Genomic DNA, 21787 nt, shown 5'->3' on the forward strand with positions numbered 1-21787 from the left:
AGAATCTCATTTAACTGCTGTGAAGAGAATCTTCAGGTATTTGAAAGGAACAACTAATCTTGGACTCCTTTATAGGAAATCCTTAGATTATCAGTTGGTTGGATTTTGTGATGCTGATTATGCTGGTGATAAGATTGAAAGAAAATCAACCAATGGCAAATGCCAGTTTCTAGGTGATAATCTGATATCCTGGGCTGGCAAAAGACAAGCAACTATTGTTATGTCTACAGAAGAAGCATAATACATCTCAGTTGCAAGTTGTTGTACACAACTACTTTGGATGAAACATCAGTTGGAAGACTATCAGATTAATGCTAACAGTATTCCCATTTATTGTGATAATACTGCTGCTATTTGTTTGTCGAAGAATCCAATTCTACATTCAAGAGCCAAGCATATTGAAATCAAACACCATTTTATGAGAGATTATGTTCAAAAAGGAATCTTAGATATACAATTCATTGATAATGAACATCAATAGGCTGATATATTTACTAAGCCTTTTAATGTGGAAAGATTTGATTTTATAAAGAAACATTTGAACATGCACTTTATGTCTGATTAGAATGCTTGCTCCTGAATAGGAATTTAGGTCCTAAAGTTGTTTAGAAGTTATGGTCCATCAGAAGCTCTTTACTGAGGTTCTAAGGAAAACGTGCTTCTGAAGATGACATCAGCATCTGAACTCTAGAAGCCGGGTTTTGTGCTTCTGAATAGCAGAGTTAGTGGAAATGTTGGAAGTTACTTCTTGGTAGCACCTGTCCCACTAACTTGACAGTTACTCTGAGAAACTCTGACGTGGCTTAAGTGTATTGGTGTATAACGTAAGAGGGCAATGATGATTTTAAGCTTTGAATGTACTATCACGTGCCCCCTATCTCATTAATGCTGTGTTTGTTTGTCCCCTTCTGAATTGCAATCGTTTTTGCTAAAAACACTTAGACAAAAACAAACATTTCTCACTTCACAACCTACACTTTCTGATTTTAGACTGATTCTCTGCGAAAAACTTCATCTTCTTCAAAATCAAATCCCTAGAACCCAAAAAAATTCTTCAACATCAAATGGCGTCTTCAAGTTTTGCTCGAGAAACAAACATGCAAGAGGCTCCTGCTTATGAAATCAGAGGGAGAACTATGTCTCTTGAAGAATGGGATCTTAATTAAAATTCAAACTGAGAATCCGGTGGATTTCACTTCGTTAGCACATCATGGCTGTGAGATCAGAAGTTACTACGAAGCACAAGGTCTCATGGATTACTTCAATATGTTGAATGGTCCAACATACAAGACACTTGTTAGACACTTCTGGTTTAGAGCACAGCTCTATGACAGAAAGGCTGCTAAGTTGGAAGAAACGGAAAAAGTGCTGATTGATCATACTCTAGAAGGAAAATCAAGGGAAGAAATGGGTTTGGAACCATTCACATGCACAGAAATCAGATCAAGCATCATGGGCATCCCTGTTTTCATTTCAGAAAATATTATTTCTATTGTTCTCAGAAGACCTTCAGAAGGAAATTTCAAAGGTGGTATAGGTAACAGCAAGACCAGTCCTTGGAATGAAATGGTTAATTAGTCAATGTTCAACAGCACAAAGAAAGGTGCATACTGTGATTTGAGCATGGAAAATAAAATGCTCCTGAAAATCCAGAATGAAAACCTCCTACCAAAAGGTGGTGTAGTGATCAACCCTCCTTGAAGCACATAATTTTTCTTCATTACTTCATCACGAAGGAAAAAGCAAATGTGCCCAAGTACATTTTCAAGCATATGATTAAAGAGCTCAGGGAAAGCCAGGATAATAGGAGATGTTGGGTTCCCTATGGAAGGCTTATCTCAGAGACTCTTCATCAAGGAGGGATTCTAAAAGCTCTCAACAAAGTCTATTTCTTCACTGATGAACAGCTTGATACTGAAACAGGCTAGATCATCAATGGAAGAACTCTCAGGAACATGAATTTGATAGAGAAGGAAGCTTATACAAAGCTCAGCACAAATTTAAAGGAATCTGATGCAATGTCCAATCTAATGGATGATTTTCCTCCAATCTGCAAACAAGATCCTCTTGATGTTCAGATGAACTTCATCAAAGATCACTTTGCAACAACTGGTAAGAAGATCAGGCTTGAAGATGTTCCTGAAACCATGTATGGTGGTGCTTTGGCAGTAGCAAAGAGCAGAAAGACCAAGAGGAAAACACTCACTAAAGATGAATATCTAGATGATGCTTCTGAACAACCTTCTAAGAAACCCAAGAAAGCTAAGAAGGAGAAAGCTTGTGTTCAGGAGAACATAGTTGGTCATGCTATACCAACTATTCCAGAAGAGGTTGAAGATCTTGAGCCTGATAAGATCTTAAATAAAAGGACTAGAAGTGGCAAGGCTGTTGGCACCTCTCAAACTCAACCTCCTCAACCTTCAATTCCACACAAGAAAAGGAAGCATGCTATCAGGAAGCTGAAGATAGCAGGGTATGTGTCTGAAGATGAAGAGCAGATTGTAGCTGCTATTGATCTGGTCACAAGAGAATTGGAGAAGAAGAAGGCTGAAGATGCTGCTGCACTTGAAAAGATCAGGGAACTTGAAAAGGGAATTGAAGTTCCTGTATCCAGCATAGCAAGGGAAGATGTTGGAGTTAGTGCACAACAAGTTGTGAAGGCTACTGAAGAAGTACAAGAGCTGGTGACTTCAGAAGCTGGAAGTTTGTTAATGATTGATGCTGATGAGAATACTACTGAAGAAGTTCAGAAGGTTGATGCTGCTAGTTTAGGAGCTGCTGCTCCAGAAGCTGATAAAGGTAACACTAATTCTCCATATAATGCTAATGTTATTGTAGTAGAACCAAGTTCAACCACATCCTCTCAATCAACCTCCTCAACCTCTTCACACATGGATGATGTTCCCTTGAAAAAAATCTATGAAAACATACAAAAAGCCTTATCCCCATCACCATCCACCAAACTCCACAAAAAGTTTGCTCGTGAGGAATATGTACCTGTGTACCCTCAAATTATGAAAAGCATAGGTGAGATGTCTGAGATGAGAAATAAAGTTTGTGAAAGACAACCTGCTAACCATACTTATCAACCACCAATGATAGAAGCTCTAAGGTTTGAATCTTCAACTCACAATGAGACATCATCATCTCATCCTACTTGAACTACCAAAACTTCAGAACCTTCTGTATTGGAGAATATGGTCAGTCACTATTCTTGTGCATTACCAGGTGTTGAGCCCAACTTAGAAAAAGCCTCTGAAGTAGCTTCTAGTGAAGTTGCTTTAGAAAGCCCCCAACAACAAGCACCAAACGTACAAATGGCCTCAACAACCTGCCCAAATGTTCCTACCTCTGACCATGTTGTTCCTGAACATTCTATTTATGAACAACTTGTTCCTGATCATATTGAGTCTCTTTTATCCTTAGAAAAAGTCAATAAACCTGATTTTATGATCACCTCATATGTAACGCCCTACTTTTAATATTTATTATTTAATTGATTTATTGCATTTTAGTAGAATATTTTATGATTTATTATATATATTTTGATGGAATATATATATATATATATATATATATATATATATATATATATATATATTAATAGTTGATATTATAAGTATTAATATCATTATTATGTGGGTGAGGAGTATTATTATTAGAAATAAATAATTATTAGGGAAGAGAGTAGTTTTTAGGGAGAAGAGCAATTATAGAAAGGGTTAAGAGTCAGTTATAGAGAAAGAAAATGATAACACGTACAATTGGAGAAAAGAGGAGGAGTCAGAGAGAACCCTAAGAACGAAGAACGCAGCCGTTGGAATTCAGAAAAAATAATCTAAGGTAAGGGTGGGATTCATATTCTCTAATCTTAAGTATGTTTTCTGAAATTGGTTTGGCAAAGGTTGCAGGTTGTGAGTTTTGGGGATTAGGGTAAATCTTATGTTGATGTTCATAGTTTTGGTTGTTTGAGAAATTAGGTTTTGAAGATGTGTTTGGTTGTTAATAGAATAGAAAATTCATTGAAGTTATGTTAAATTGATGTTCAGGTCTTAGATTTATCATAGGCAATGTTCCTTATCAAATTTGGGGTTGGGTTGATGAAAATTGAGATTCTGAGAAAAAGTGATTTTAAGTGTTTTTGAGAAATAAGTGATTCTGGGATAAGCTGTTTTGGAGATTTGAAAATATGATTTTTTTTCAGTAAAATATAATAGGATTTGTCGAATAGAACACGTAGGAGAAAACGGAATCGGATTTGGAGTAATTGTTAGGTTTTTACGGACGAAAAGGTGAAACCGGAAAAAAAAAAAATGGGACTGCACAGAGCTGCATCGCAGGTCCCTGGCTGCTGCCTGCCCATGCTTGGGCACAGCTGGCCAGCGCCTGGGTGCAGCAAGGCAGCCCCTCATGGGTGACCGCTTGTTGTGTTTTCATTGCGTGCTGTCAGAACTTCGATTTTTGCGTTCTCGCGTCTTTTTCACCCGTTTCTGTTTTGAATTAACTTTCGGTGTAAACATGAAAGTTGTAGATAATTGAGTTAGCTTTCTAATGGCTTGGGAGTGACTAGAAAATTATTTGTACATTTTGAGTAATGATGAAAATAGTCCAAGTGGGTCTTCAGAAAACTTTAAGAAAACTTAGCATAACTAATCCCAAGTTAGTCCAAAAACTTATGGTTGGTTTCCCAACTTCAACTTAAGTATTAGGGATTTAGTTGAGGTGTTTTATGATTATTTGGCTTATGCCTTATTGATCAAACTTGATTTGCTTTTGAAGAATGTTTTGGACTTTGATATGAATGTAATTGATTAATGTATATGTTGTTATTGTTGTTGATATGTTGGAATACATTATGTGAGTATTGTATTATACATAATATTATAATTTTATGCCATTCAAGTTGTTGTACGAAAGTTATGTCGTTGCATTAGAGTTGTGTCGTTGCATAGTCAGAGATGGGGGCTTAATGCCCGACAGGTCCTTTATGACCTTAGAGATGGGGGCTTAATGCCCTGGTGGTACCACATGCATATTGAAGTTGTCTAAGATGTTGTTGTTTAAGATGAGGAGTTGTTGTTGCATTGTAGAGTTGTCATAACATGAAATAAATGATGATTGTTAAGATGTTGTTGTCGTTCTTGATGATGTTGTTGCTGTTCTGACATTAATGGATGCTATTAATTGATGTTATATAATGATGAATATATATATATATATATATATGTTGTTGATTATTCTTTATGAATTGTTACTTGCTATTAATGAATGTGAAATCTCACCCCTTCTGCTTGAAAATGTTGCTCTTCGTATGAGTAACTTGCAGGTAGCGAAGAATAGTGCATTTGCGAGTGGTCTCCGTCGTGTCGTCTAGGATGCTCTGATACGTAATGGGATGGGGATTGTTTGATGCATTGTTTCCTTGTTATGTATTTCTTTTATTATTGTTGGACTAATTTCTGGAAGACTATTTTAAGATGTTAAGTTGTGGCCTTTAGTGCCAAGGATTTTATAAGATGATGTAAAACTTTTCCGCTGCATATGATTATTGGATTTTTATAAAGGCTGGTTATTTTAATAAATAGTAACTTCTATTATTATAATTGTGGATAATGTTGTAAGATGAATGTGATGCTCCGTTTCTGATGAGAAACTCTGATATTCTTTTCATTTATTTATATTGGGAAAACGGGGTGTTACATCATAAGCTTCTGATGTTGAGTTTGAGCAATCTAATTCATCCTCTGAGGCCATAACTTCTGTTTCTGATCAACCTTCAGAGACCAATACTCTTACTGCTATCTCCATAAATGACCCTCAACCTTCAAGCTTAGCCATTCAACCTTGTGCTCCTGCCAAACCAAATGTTCCTTCTCCACCCACCTTGTTTCTAGATTCTACTATCTTAGTCGTTGTGTGTTAGAATATATCTCAGGAGCTCAACAAGCTGATTCAAGCAAGAAATGATCTGGTTCATAAAGATAGCTATGAGAAGTAGTGGAAGAGATTGAAAGAGAGAGTAGACTTTGTCTTGACTGAGCTTCAGAGAACATGTCTTGATGCTCAAGACTCTGCTCAAAACAAGCTTCAAGATTGGCTGAAAGGAGTTGACAACAATCTGCAAGAAGTGAAAGTTCTAAGACTTGGGTGCAAACTCCTTTATGCTTAAGAGAAAGAAATGCTACTGATTTCATTCCATTAGGTATACACCCAAGAGAGCTGAATGTCAACTGGTTGTCAAAGGTTAATGTCAATCCAGTCTCTACAGAACTAGCCTTGCTGCAAAAGAATGATGAGATGGAAACTAAAAACAAGAAGTTCAAGAAAGAACTTCTTGAACAGAAACTACTTCTGATTGAATACAAGTCCTCTACAGAAGCTAAGCTGGAAGAAGCAAGAGTTAGGGAAGAGAACTTGATCAGAAGCAATGAAGATTTGAAAAGAGAAATGAAGCAAGCAAGAAGAGACAAACAAGATGCAGAAGTAGATGATGGAAATGTTCCAGAAACAAGCCCAACCTTAGTTGCACACCCTTAGCTTGTTTTATTTCTGTTGTTTGTATCTTTGCATGTTTCTGCTTCTGAACTTATATGCTTATGAATTACTGCTTCTGATCAATGATATCTTGCTTCTGAACTATGTGCTTACTTATTAGTTTTATTTTAGAATTTCTCACTACGTTTTTCTCATCCTTTTTCTTTTTGTCTTTAGTTTTTATACTTTTTGTTGATGACAAAAGGGGGAGTAGATGTATAGTATTTATAGGTTCTGAGCCCCATTAATTTAATTTTAATCAAGTTAAATTAATAGGACCTTCTTCTTATCTCTTAGTCTATTAATGTGAGAATATTCTGAGTGTTATTTCGTTTTTAATGATGAATTTAATTAACATGGATAGAACTTAGGGGGAGCTTACAAACCTCACCTTAAAGTACTATTAGACTCAGGGGGAGCTTTCAAACCTCAAACCCTTATAGTCAACTTGTTAATTAGGTTAACAACAATTGAACTTTTTAAATAGTAATGTTTGTCATCATCAAAAAGGAGGAGATTGTTAGAACAAAATATGTTTAACATGACCCTTTTAGAGTTTTGATGATAACAAGGTATTAAAAATTGTCAATTGGATATGCTAATATTTGTTCAAGTGTACATGACCATAGACAAAAATTTGATATCTTAAATAGGTTCTGGAAGAACAAAAGAGAGCATTGGAATAATAAAAAAGGAAGCTTGAAGCATCTGAAGAGAAGTGCTCCTGAAGTTTAGTGCTCCTGAAGTGATGACGTCGTCAGAAGCAACATCACCAAAAGCTGAAATTCATCAAGAGATGCAAGATTTAAAGCTTCAAAGGTTGTTCAATGGATTTAATCTCGTCTAAGCATTGCAGAAGACTAGAAGAGTGAAGCAACGACTATTTTGAAAGGATTTGAAGGCATTAGATGCTTGTTTTTTAAAGACCGTTGACAAAGTAAAATTGTACAAAGTGTACAACAACTACCTCCACTACTCTGTTTTTGGATCTGCTACAAGACAAGAAAAACAATTCTGCCTGCAACGATGTTCCTTCAGACTTGGAATGGATTTCAAATTGATCCTTCATAGGACAATAGCCATATCAGGCACAAGATCATTGGTGATTGATCAAAGCTTCAAACGACTCTATTTTAATGTGCTGGCAATTCACAACATCTCTTTCACACCTCTATATAAAGGACTGAGGACTTAGAGAATGGCAAGGACTCAACAACAATTTACAAGTGCCTAAAACTCTGTCAAAATTGTTCTGCATCAAAAGTTCACTTAGAATTTCTTAACAACTTTCATATCTTAGAAATTCTAGAGTCTTAAAGAGTCTGTATCTGATATGTATTGTGAACACCACTGATTGTATATCAAGTGTTCAACCTCAAACATTTTTCTTTGTAATTCTGTTTGAATAGAAGTCTCTTGCAGTTGTGCTTGAGCATAGGAAATCTCTTGATTGTGTTCAGGAGCATAGGAAATCTCTTGCAGTTGTGCTTGAGTAGTTTGAAGTCTCTTTCTAGTTTTAGCAGTGAGCATTTGTAATCAGATATTACATTTTAGTGAACTCTCCTTGAAAGTGCAAGGGGGACATGACTACTTCCGGTTTGTGGAAGGAACCTGTATAATAGCTTTATGTCTTTCTTCCTTCTCTCTCTGTTTTATCCGCTGCATTTAGTCCTGAACATCACTTCAGAAGTATAACTCTATCTCCTTCTGATCAGTGTTTTTCAGCTTAGGAGAAAATGAAGAAAAAGCTAACACAATTCAACCCCCCTTCTCGTGTTTTTCTCACCTTCATCTTAAACTCATGATCACCTTAACTTTATAATCTTTTGGCAAACAATCTTTTGGATGATATTTTGCATATAAAATAAAAATTTATTTAATAGAAACACTATATTAATATTGATTTTTTGAAAATAGTCATGAGTTCCAAAATTTTATCATATCGACTTTCTCATATATGTATATAATTTTTTTTGCTGAAGATATAAACATTTTAAATCTGCAACGAGAGCGATGCAAACATTGAATAATGATGTTTAAAATATAAATAAAAATTTATTTAATAGACACACTAAATTAATTTTGATTTTCAAAATAGTCATGAGTTTTCAAAATTTTATCATATCAACTTTCTTATATATTTACATAATTTTTTTCGCATATATTTGTAAATAAAAGCGATAATTGGTGCGACTCAACTATTTAATTTTTTTTTTAAAATATTGGTACCACTAGTAAGCATCATGATGTCCGTCAGGTTCGTTGGAATCTCCCTCCTGAATGTTATATTAAGATCAATGTAGACGGTTCTTCTTTTGGAAATTCCGGTAATGCAGGTTTTGGAGGTCTCTTGAGAAACGATATAGGAATTTGGATTCTAGGATTTTCTGGTTCTTGCGGTAGAGCTTCTAATTTACTAGATGAACTTTTAGCTATTTGGAAAGGACTTCAAATCGCATGGGACCTTGGGTATCGATCTATCATCATGGAATCTGACTCTAGGACAACTTTGGATCTTATTGCGGATACTAATCAGAATGACTTCCATCCTCATGCAAACTTGCTTTCTCTCATTAGGAAGCCCTCTTCTCTTCCTTGGGTGGTCTCATTTAATTATACTTTCAGAGAAGGCAATGAATGTGCTGACTGGTTGCCCAAGTTTGGTGCTAAAAATGTTGATTCCTTAAAGACGTGAATGTCTCCTCCTCCTCAGCTAAGTATCACTCTGCTGGCGGATACCTCACGGGTATTTAGACAGCGAATTGCTTAGCTTTTTTTTTATTGTTTTCCCCTTGAGCAAAAAAAAACAATTATTAAATATATAAGAGAAAAATATTTAATTGAAATATTACATTAATATTTATAATTTTCATTTAACATCTATAAACATTCTACAATATTTACAATCTAACTAGTATTTATTATATAATTATCGCAATGTTATCTATTGTGTGTGAAAGTAAGAGTCTTTTACCATTTAATTGATGAAAGGAGCAATGCAAGTGTCAGATGTTGACGGTGTGACGGGACACATAGAATAACAACAACATCTGTAACAAAAATAGTATCTTCCTATTAATCCTTTAATTGCCCTATTTAGTGTAGCATAGATATTTGGGTTAATAGGTCTTTATCCCCTTTAATATAGGTCATTTTTGATTTTTTTCCCCTTGTAAAATTTATTTTTTGATTTACCCCCTGTAAAAAAATTTGTTTTGATTTACGCCCCTAATAGGCCAAACAAAAACGAAAATTTCTTGAAAAAAATAAAATTGGTTTTTGTTTGGCCTACTAGGGGAGTAAATCAAAACAAATTTTTATTTACAGGGGTAAATAAAAAAAAATTTACTGAGGGAAAACCGGAAATGACCTATATTACGGGGGGTAAAAACGTATTAACCCTAAATATTTTGATAAAATGCATTCTAAAAATAATAGAGAGGGTATTTTTGATAACGTTAATCGTTTTGAACCAAGTGTTCCTCTATGCCACGCACTTACTACACACAACCACCAATTCTGGTCTTTTCTCATCGGTTTACCTTTCGCTTTCAAAATAATTCATAGCCAATCACTGAGCCTTTAAAAACTAGCCAGCCATCTGGCTTCATACACATGTAAAATATCCAATTCAATTCACACACACAAAACACACACTCACACTCTGACCGTTAAACTTGGAAAATATCCAATCCAATTCATATCTTTTAATGTCAGCCTTTTGTTTTGACTCATTAATGCCATACGTTGTTTGCATGATGTGAAATAAAGATGCAAAACAAAAAAAATGTGGATCTCAAAACTTTTGTAATTTGTCAATCCGAAATGATATTTATACAACCATTTTATGATAATTTTGAACAATTCTCATGAAATTTTTTGAACAATTCTCTATCTCATAATCGCATTGTATTTTTACTCTTCTTATGTTGGTTTTTATTTCCGTAACAATACATACGTAATTGCTATATCTTTAGTTGTTTTATAAATTATTCTAAAAGTATTTATTTAAGTAACACACCTTTTTTTCAACTGATGCGCTAATAAAATCGGAGAGAGAATGGCAGACATATATTGTTGTGTGGTCAAATTATAATGTCACCGGAAAGAAATTATGAGATGGTTGAACAAAAAATAAGAAAAGCAAAAAAGAAAAAGAGAATAAAACAAAAACAAATGGATTTTAGGAAGAAATAGTCATATGGTTTATAGAACTTACACGCCCAATAAAAATGTATATATTTTTTGTACCAAAAAAAGTGCATATCTTTTAAGAGAAATGATATTTCAACATCCATTTTGTGACAACTTTTATGATAACTTTCTCTCGCATACTCACATTATTTTTTAATTTATTTCTCTATTGCTTTGGTTTTCGTGCAAATACCAATTTTTTCTTTGTAATTTATGGTTGTCCCATAAGTTATCAGCCAAATAGTTGTTCAAATAACACTCTTCATCTTTTAATGTCGGCCTTTTGTTTTGACTCGTTAATGTCATTCGTTTTTGGATTATGTGAAATAAAGATGTAAACCAAAAATAATGTGGGTTCCATAACTTTGTATTTTCTCGATCAGAAATGATATTTATACAACCATTTTATAATAACTTTTTAGACAAATCTCTTTTTCATAATCTTTTTGTATTCATACATTTCCTCTATTGTTTTGGTTTCTGTGACAATACCTAAATATTTTGGTACATTTTTAGTTGCCAGATAAATTGTTCTAAAAGTAATTAATTAAATAGCATACATCTTTCTTAACTAATGCGCAAATAAAGTCGAAGAGAGAAGGGCACTTTGGGAGACATATACCGTTGAGTATTCAAATTATAATGACACCCGAAAGAAATTTGTCGAGAAAAAAAAGAAAGGGGAAAAAGAAGAAAGAGAATAAAACAAAAACAAATGGGAGAACTTAAATGCAGATGTTTTTTTCTTTTTCTTTCAAGTAGCTAGTGGCTTGAAATTCACCGTTTAGGTAATATAGGTGGGGTGTGTGCGACACGAACCTTAACCCTTGCATATATTATGCAATGTCCTTTTCAACCGAGCTAACCTGATAGGAATGGCTTATATACCAATGTTATTTCGTTGATACATATGAAACCCACGTGTGATTATAATATTCCTAGCAACTAAATGAAAATTAATTAAAGAATTTGAAGGGTATACATGAGTTGATATAAAATTGTGACCTAACGTCGTGCTGGAAAATATTTGTGAGACCAAAATTTGTCGAAATTTTGTAGAGGGACTAAAAATGAAATTTAATATACTTATAGTAACCAAAAACTATTTAACTTTTTTTTAAATTTTTTTTTAAAAAAAAAGAGGGTTGTCCCATGAACACAACTTAGAGACATTGTAATGCTAACGTCGGGGTTCGAACCCGCGTTCACAAAAAAATAAGCTACATGACAAAAAAATATAGAAAATAAAAAAGAGTGCATCTCAAAATAAAAAATAAAAAGACTTTTGAATTGAATCATCATAATTGAGACGCAATAAAATCTTAGTTACGAACCATACACTCAAAAATAGAAATAAGAAATAGTTCTTGGATATGGCTTGGGCTGAAACCCAGAGTTGTCAGCTATTAGCATCTTAGTTATGGTGGATTGAGTGATGGTGATATATTTTTATCCCCGTTACAGAAGAGCGAATCTCAGTCTCTTGTTCTTCAGTAGCAGCCTTGACAACTTCTGCCCTAACCTATAAATCCCTTCCCAACATTGTGTAGCATGCTCCATTCGTAACATCAAAGAACTCCAACCATTTTTGCTTCGCGAACAGCGCCTGCATATCATACCCATTGATGATCAATATCAATGAATTGAATATCTATAACTCCTTTTTGAACATAATCACTTTTCAAATTATGTTTTATCTCAATGTGTTTGAATCTTAAATGAAAAATTGGATTCTTTAACAAACAAATAGGAGTAGTATTATCACAATGAATTGGGATATTACTTTTAAAGATCTGGTAGTCTTCTCACTGATGTTTCATTCAGAGTAGTTGTGTGCAACAACTTCCAGCTGAGATGTATTTTGCTTCTGATGTGGCAATAATGCTTTGTCTCTTACTAGCCCAGGATATCAAGTTTTCACTAAGGAATTGACAATTTCCACTGGTGGATTTTCTTTCAATTCTATCCTTAGCATAATAATTGATTTTACTGGTGGATATTAAGTTTCGTTCGTATCTGATAGGATCAAAAGCAATTGTTTTTATTGATCATGCTGCTCTTAAATATTTTCTAACAAAAGGGGAGTCGAAACCCCGACTGCTTAGGTGGACTATTTTGTTACAGGAATTTGATTTGGAAATCGAAGATAATAAAGGTATAGAAACTGTTGTTGTTGACAATCTTTATAGGTTAGAGAATCAGTTGGTGACGAATAAGGAGAGAGACATAGGTGAAGAATTTCTAGATGAACACATGTTTGCAATCTGACAATGACCATGGTTTTGCAGATGTGGCGAACTTCAAAGCAAGCAAAAGATTACCAGGTGGCCTGACTTGGGATGAACCTTAACTCTTTAAAGTCCAAAATGGTGGACTCTTGCAAATATGTGTGGGATAGAAACAAGCAAGGGATATCATATGGCATTGTCACAGTTCACTTTATGGAGGACACCATAGTAGGGATAAAACAATTGCTAAAATTTTGCAAACTGGATTCCTTTGGCCAATAATGTTCAAGGATTGTTGGGATTTTGTACTGAGATGCAATGAATGTCAAAGAACAAGAGGAATAAAAAAATAAGAAATGCCTCTAAATGGAATCTTAGAACTGGAACCATTTGATTGTTGGGGAATATACATTATGACTCCATTTCCAAATTCATATACTAATTGATGGTCGGATTTAGGCAAGCGTACCTAATCGTTTACCAAGTAATAAAGTGATAAGTAGAGTATCGTATCCACAAGGATTGCCGTGTACCAAATCATGTACCATTTGATTGTTACTTATTTGGGAACAAATAAAAATAAAGAGATAAGGGTTTAGAGTTTTGAAAAATTATTCTGTTTGTAACAGAGCAAAATTTACCTATTTTGATTGCAGAATGTTATCGATGGTTAGGATTCTTTGAATCCCCTATATTTAATTGTTGGAATTATGTAACAGTCAAGTCTTATCCATGTTATTAATCTTTATTTATCTAAGTGATGAGTTTGTGGGGTTTTACTACATATCAGATGTCAAGTTGCATTTGCTGATCACACGGGGTAGGTACGTGTCTGGCTTTACTCTCTCAGAGATATGGGTTCATTCTCCGCCAGCTGTCGAGTTGCACATGTTGATCACACGGTAGTTTTGTGTGGGGTCTTACTCTCTCAGAGGTAATTGAAACATAAACTTAAATTAACTTTCCTAAATCCCCATCAGTGTAGTCCCAATCTTCTTCAAGGTTCGTTCATCTCTGAATATAAGAAGCACATAACACACACACTCTCTCTTTCTCTCTCTCTCTCTCTCTCTCTCTCTCTCAAGAGTTCTGCAAACAGGCAATCCTATCAGCGTCTACCTTACCAAGGTTTGAGAAGAATGGAGTTACTGGGCAGATTTAAGTCGTGATATCACCTGTTTCCTTAATTAGTAACTTGTGACTTCCTGATTATGGGAGATATGCATCAATATTAGGTATGTCACCTCCCTAAGTACCTTTCTCTAACGGTTTTTCTCTCTTTCGGTGTGTTTCCCTAGTTAGTAATTAATTACTTCCTGATTAGATATATATGCATCGATATTAGGTAATGTCACCTCAGAGATTAAGTTAAGGTTATGCTTCAGACGAGACAAATCATACGCACTACAGTAATACTAAATAGCATAAAGAGAAATAACTAAATAAAGACTTTAAATTAAATAAATTATCCAACAACCAAAATAGAGGTTGATCTTAGAACCCTAGCCTAAAAAGACTTAGTTACACATGGTAACTGGTACGCTAAAACACCCTAGGTCTTCTTTCTTCTTTGGAGACTTGTCTTCATAATCATTGCGATCTTCATTGGTAATAACGACCAATTTATCATATATTGGTTTACCAATTGGTGAGAAAAAGTAATCAAGAAGGTTGTTGCAACACTGATTCTCAGTGACTTTTCTCATTTGTTGTTGGGTTCCTCGGGGGGGTGCAATTTGTTTGTGGTGGGTGGAGAACATTGTTGCTTCGGTAAGAGAAGTTTGGATGCTCTGTCCAACCTGGATTGTAAGTGTTTGAGTATGGATTCCAATGTTGCCTGGTGAAAGTACCCATATACTTGACCTGCTCTTCTGATAACCCCAAACTTATAAGTAAACGTACCCCGCTTTCATTAGCTTGCTCACAAAAATCACATGTAGCATTTGTAGATAATTAGGCAACTTCACGAGCTTCCAATCTCTTTGCAAGAGTTTCTAATTGAATGATGAGATGTTTGGTACTAGCATGTAAAGAATCCCGAGCATTTAGATCTATCATACCTTTCTTCTTTGGGGCAGCCTCCTCCTCAGTGTGTGCATGATATTCATTTAGAGACATGTTGTCAACCAGCTCTTGTACCTCATTAACTGTCTTGATTTTCATAGCTCCTCCTGCATAAGCGTTTAGTAACGTCTGAGTGACTGGATTTAATCCCGTTGTGAAGGGTTGCATGATATCCATTTCTGAAAAATTGTGACCTGGACACCTCTTCAATAGTAGCTTGAACCTTTCCCATGCGTCATAAAGTACTTCACCATCTTGTTGCTTAAAGCTGAAAATCTCCTTCTTTCGTGCCTAGTATTTTGAAGTTGGAAAATATTTGTCCAAGAACTCTCTCTTGAGCTGATCTCAAGTTGTGTTTGTACCACTTGGTAGTGTGTCCAGCCAATCCTTTGACCTCCCGGTTAGAGAATATCCAAACAACCTAAGTCGCTTGTTAGATTCTGACACCCTTGCTGGATTGATTGTGATGCAGGCATCCAGAAAATGTGTCAAGTGAGCATTGCAATCTTCTGATTCCTTACATTAAAATTGGTTAGATTTCAAATTAAGCATGACACTATTCTTGATGTCAAACACGATAGGGTTCGCTGTTTGGAACCCAAGTTATACTTCATCCAAGTTATCCAGCCTCCGATTGTCTCCTATAGTTATGCAAGGATTTTTGTTTCCTATTTTTGACTCTTCTCATGAATAGTCTTGAATTGGGATGGGTTCCTTTTGTTCTGTTCTTTCTCTTGCAATTCAGGCTGCTTTCAGAAGGCTTGTTCAGTTTTGTCTATGTCTGGGTTGAATTGCAGAATACCTGTTTTGGTATAACGCATGAAACAAACCATACAAAGTTCTTAGTAGGACAGACTCATTTGTATTTTTTATTTTTAAAATTGAAAAAATAAATGACATAAAAATAAAATGCAGAAAAAAAATAACAGATAGAAATAAGTAATTTAAATTTCTTAGTCGAAATTATCAACAATCCCCGGCAACGGCTCCAAAAACTTGATGGTCGAATTTAGGAAACTGTACCAAATCGTTTACCAAGTAATAACGTGATAGGTAGAGTATCGTATCCACAGGGATTCTCGTTTCAACCAAACAATTCACATTACTTATATACAACTAAAAATAAAAGAGATAAGGGTTTATACTTTTGCAAAGTTAATCTGTTTGCAACAACGCAAAGTTTATCTGTAAGCCATATGGACTCCATCAATGAAGCATCGGTTAAGATTCTTTAGTTGAAATGACATGTAGTTTGTTTATGAAAAACATAAGGCTTCATAAGGGTATGTTTTTTATTGTTTATACTAACCAAATACTGGAAAAAAATTCCATTATGAAAATAAAAAAAAAAATTCAATTATATATGATTGATATATCAAGAAAGTTACAAAATATTTATTATAAGGCATATACCTACTTTTCAAAAAGATACAGAGTATTTACTCATCTTCGTATCCCAGTCTGTTTTGTTATTTTATTGATAAGTGAAATGTATTTATTAATGTTTTATAATTAAAATTTATATATATGAATATTTTTTTAGAAAAAATGTGTAAACAGTTGTCATTTTTTCATTGGATTACCTATAAAAGAAAAACTAATAGGAAGGTAGTTCTAATGCATCCTAAAAAAAAAAAAAAAAACATAGGAAGATAGTTATATTGCATCAAATAAACTATTTGAGATAACAACACATGAACATCATAAAAAAAATATTAGGATTATTAGGATTACTAGACGGTTTTGAACGAATATTAGGATTACTAAACATTATGCTGATAACCGAGGATCTCTGTTACCAAACCTTTGGACTCTTTGGGGGGCGGATTGTGATTTTGTGGTGCGGTTTGATTCTGCACAGTTATTTATGCTAGCACAAATTATATACACCATCGACAACTTTGGGCTGAATTGACATGTTTACAAATTTTCCTCTAGTGCGGTGCTTCTCTTATTTATCGCAAAGGAAACTGTTGTGTGGACCTTATGGCTTCTCTTGGGCATGATTTAACTAGCGCGGTTTGGTTTGACATTTTACCTCCATCGTTGTCTCTAGATTTCTTTAGGGATAGAATTGGCTTGCCTAATTACCGCTTTCCCTAAGATTTTGGTTGTTTTTTATTTTCCGCTTTGCATTGTTTCGAGTGTTTTGAACTAGTCCCCCCTCTTGTATATATGTGTATATATATATATATATATATATATATATATATATATATATATATATATATATTTTAATAATACATATGAAGTAGACGACAAAGGATAGAAGTCTCAGTGGGGAGCCAACCTAGTTGAGATGTCTCTGGGCTCCTTGATGTCTAATCTACTTCAATTGCCTTATCAAAAAAAAATATTTATGAGAATTTATGTCAACAAATATCAAGAACCTTATTTCCATATTTTGTTTGATATTTTCCTTTTTGGTTTGCATCGAACGCACGATTAAAAAAAGAGTAAACAATCATTTTCCTTTCTAAACGTATAACGAGTAGTTATAATAGTCTTTTTAATGTATCAAAATTCTAAAATATTCCTTAATTGTGCACTTTGCATGTCAAAATAGTCTTTAACATTATAATATTCCATCAATAATGCCATATTAGATCGTCAATATATACTCATATACTGTCATATTTGTCCTTATAAATACGCATTTTTTTTCATATCAGTCTATGTGAGAAAAAATAATTGTTAGCATTGTAGAATTATTCTAACGTCTAATGTAACGCCCTATTTCTATTAAAGCGATAAAACACGCGATAAAGAATATATTCAAGAAATAGTACCTACGTCTTCAACAAAATTCCAACAACATGCATATATAAAAATTCTCAACAGTCGCAGCGGATAGAAATCACACTTCACCAAAGTTTACATGTCATAACATCAACATAAATTCATAAAGAAAATCTCCAAGCCCCGACAAATGGGTATAAAATCTCCACAATCATAAGCAAATTCAGAAATCAAAAGACTGACACCTAATCAGAGCCTAGACCTAAGACTCTAAAGAACCGACAACGGAGATTAGCTCCCGCTATCCAAGCAATCACCAAGCAACTCACCGAAAGCAAACTACTCCTGCACTCCGTCTACCCATTCATACAAATAGGTAGGTGGCAAAACCACTGGGGGTAAGCTTTACATCAATCATAATCAATATAAACAATTTGACATAAAGAATCAAATCAAGTCTCAAATAATTTACATGAGCAATTAACTTCCATATACACTTTCACACGACAATTCCAAATATCACAAGTATGTATTCATCAAACACACTTACCATCAACATTCATCATTCAAATGCAACAAATAAGACTCATGCCAATATGATATGCGCCTATACTCGACACATATATGCATGTGGTACCAAATCTCCTCAAGGTCGTCACCCATGGTGCAACAAAAACATCATCATCAACGGCTATAATCAACGACTATAGGGATATAACATCTGACACGACATATGATGCATGAACATATGACACAATTCACCATGCATATGTTCACAATAATTCAACGGCTATAATCAATGGCTACATTAAACGGCTATAATCAACATCAACTATATCACATAGTTCAACAACTCCATACAATTTCTCAAAATTCAAGTAAAGGAGAATATACAACACCTTATGATAAATATCATATTCAATCACCTAAAAAGCATTCACATATATTCATATAATCATATCAAACTATCCACCAAAGATTTGCCAAGTAATTGGACTTAAAGATTACTTTCTACAAAGTTCGTCTCTCTTTATCATTTTCCAAGAAAATTCCATTTTCAAATCAAAACAAGTAAAAACTCAACGAAACCAATCACAACCATTTTTATAAATCATATAATTCAGTACACAACCTTAACCCTACTCCATTTCCTTGAGAAAACAAGTTTCGGAAAAATCAACGTTCTTGGACAATTTTCAAAAGTTAAGTTCAAGATCACAAATCAAGTCCAATCCCATCTATGAGATGTTGCAATAGGTTTAAGAGTATAAACAGTAGTTAAACAAGTTGAAAGAAGTGTTTTACAAAGCTCAGATTGGTCCTCGAAAGCCCAGAACGAAAAGCAAAAGGTGCTGAAACTGGGCTTGTTCGCTTAAGCGACCACCCGTTCGCTTAAGCAACCAAGTTCCAGAAACTTACTGGGGTCGTTTGCTTACAGCTCGCTTAAGCGACCAAGCTCTAGTAACTTTCTGTTGCTGTTCGCTTACCGTTCGCTTAGCGTTCGCTTAAGCGAACAATCATCAGTTCTGCAGAAAAACTCTCGGGTTCCAACCCTTTTTCACCCAAAATCCTAAATTTTGATCTCCCAACACCCAAATATGTTTCCAAAGATTGTTTACAGGTTCATAAACTCAAAAGGACTTTCAAAAACACATGAAACATGAAATCAAATGCCATTTTAACATAATTCACCAAATCAACCCATTTTCTCAAAACAACAACAACTTCTTAAATCTCCTCACCAATCCATGATTATAAACACCCAAGTCATGAAACAACAACAACAATATCTCATAACAACAACAACATCATATAAACATGAATTCCACCACAAATCAACAACAACATTGCATAATTTCAACAATTAGAGCACAATTCACAATATACCCATTTCACATATTATGAACATGCAATTTCATCAACAACAATTCAATTATCATCAATTTCATATACTCAAACATATCATCATAACAAGAGCACGGATTTCAACAACTAAGTCCACAATAATCACTTATCCAAAATAAGCACTTATGCAAAGAATTAGGGAAGAAATTAAACTAAGAGATTATGATTGAAATCTAACCCCCATACCTTAAATCTTCACAATTCTAAGCTAAGGTTTCACTTTAGCTCCAATTCCTTGAATCTCTACCCTCCTCTAGCTCTCCTAGCTCTTCCTCTTCAAAACCCTTCTCTTCTCTACCTCTTCTAAAAATTTGTAAACTGGTTGTGTAACCCTATTTCTCTAAAGACTAGAGGTTATATAGGCTCTACACAATTGAGTTTAACCCTTAATGTTTAATGGGCTTAACTCACTCATTAACCAATTCAAAATGTTTCTACTCACTTAACGGTTAAATAATAATAACGGTCACTTACCGGTTATAAAATAAATTACTACAACCCCCTAGTAACTTAGTAAAATAATAATAGTTCTCACTAAGCACTAAAAATAATCCTCATCAAAATTACTAAACTACTCATAATCACAAAATGACCAAAATACCCCTGAGTTCAAAATGACTAAAATACCTTTCTAACACCGAATTCTAATAATCCCAACCAAAAATACACACAGAGGCAATTAATCACATATGAGCACATATAAACACACATAAAAACAATTAAATTAAATCTAACGAAAATCGGGCTGTTACATCTAACACTAGTTTGAATAACAGAACCTACAATCAAAGATTAGTTTAGAATTTTAATACATTGGACAATTGTGATTACTCATTACACGTTAAAGAACAAAAAAGACTATTTGTTTTTTAAGAAAACTATATACCGACATCAAAAAGAGAAACAAACGCGCGATTGATCTCTAACCATGTGGAATGCAATTGTCCTTATGCATACATAAATCCAAACACACATATAGTGTACGAGAATTCAAGATTAAGAAATGGAAAGGAAGTGAAAACTATGGACCCAAATCAACTGTTTACAATAATAATTGGCATGAGTTGGTTACTCCTGGTACCTACACAATTCCATAACTTACGCCACACTAACTATGATGTCTGCCAAAGTTTTTCTTGTCTTTTTTAAAATTTCTTGTCTTTATTAAAAAAAAATACTTTGTCTAGCAAACAAGTAATTATAGATGGGAATAAGCCTCGATATATGCTTTCTCTAATGTGAACACGGAGATAAGTCTTGCACTAACACAAATTTCTCTTTTACAATTAGATCTATAAGTTACATTTAATCTAACGATAAGACATTTTGATCAATGGTAGAAATAAGTTTTTGCATTATGATTTATGCAAAAAATTTTTGATTGAAAAATATGAATTGTCTTATTTATGCATCATATAATTGACCTTTAATATAATCTATTTTAAAAAAATTAGGCTCGAGTTTTTCCTCTTTCTCTTCTCTCCTTCTCAAACCCTGGCCGTTACCCCTTTCTTCTTCTTTTTCTTGTCAGAGGGGTGATTTAAGGTCAATTTTGACCCAAAAATCACCCCTATGAGTTGTTTTTCCTTCTATCCAAATTGAATAAGTGATTTCACATATTTTCTGTTTTTTTAGTTTGTTTTTGTGATTTCGTCGTCTCTAAAGGACTCTGTTTGTTTTGATTTCTCGTCTTTGTGCGGTGTGTTTTTGATTTCCCGTCTTAGTGCGGTGTTTATTTGATTCAGGTTGAAAGATTAGCTTTGAGCAAGTGCAGATCCGATCAACGACAATGACTTTGGCGTCGTCAACGTTGCAGATCGGGAGACATGAGTATTCCGGAGACTTGAATATAGTCATATTAGTCATATTTGTAGGCATATATACTTTGCCGTTTTATGCTATTAACATGAATGTGTTAGCCAATATATTTTACTAGCTGTAATAAATGTGGTCAAAGTATAGTTGACCTAGATTTAAAGAAGATTCGAACAGAGTGTTGTATTGAAAGCAAATATGGGTTCGAAGATGGTAGAAGACTTCGATAAAGCAGTTTTCGAAGGTGGTTATCAACGGTTATTCTTTAAGTCAGTTTGTATTTTAAGTTTGTTTTCAAATAAGTAAAA

At 34.2% G+C, this 21787-nt stretch overlaps 2 pseudogenes; one reads left to right on the top strand and one right to left on the bottom strand.

Annotated features, from left to right (window-relative positions):
* Positions 1-1064: 1064 nt before the first annotated feature.
* LOC146916458 (uncharacterized) lies at positions 1065-3161 on the top strand (annotated as a pseudogene).
* An 11748-nt stretch (positions 3162-14909) lies between these two features.
* LOC146916459 (uncharacterized) lies at positions 14910-15841 on the bottom strand (annotated as a pseudogene).
* Between the last annotated feature and the right edge of the window lie 5946 nt (positions 15842-21787).

This window comes from Medicago sativa, chromosome 6, assembly GCF_051527215.1.
Source record: "Medicago sativa cultivar Bolivia chromosome 6, Bolivia_mono, whole genome shotgun sequence".
In the NCBI taxonomy this organism is placed as follows: domain Eukaryota; kingdom Viridiplantae; phylum Streptophyta; class Magnoliopsida; order Fabales; family Fabaceae; genus Medicago; species Medicago sativa.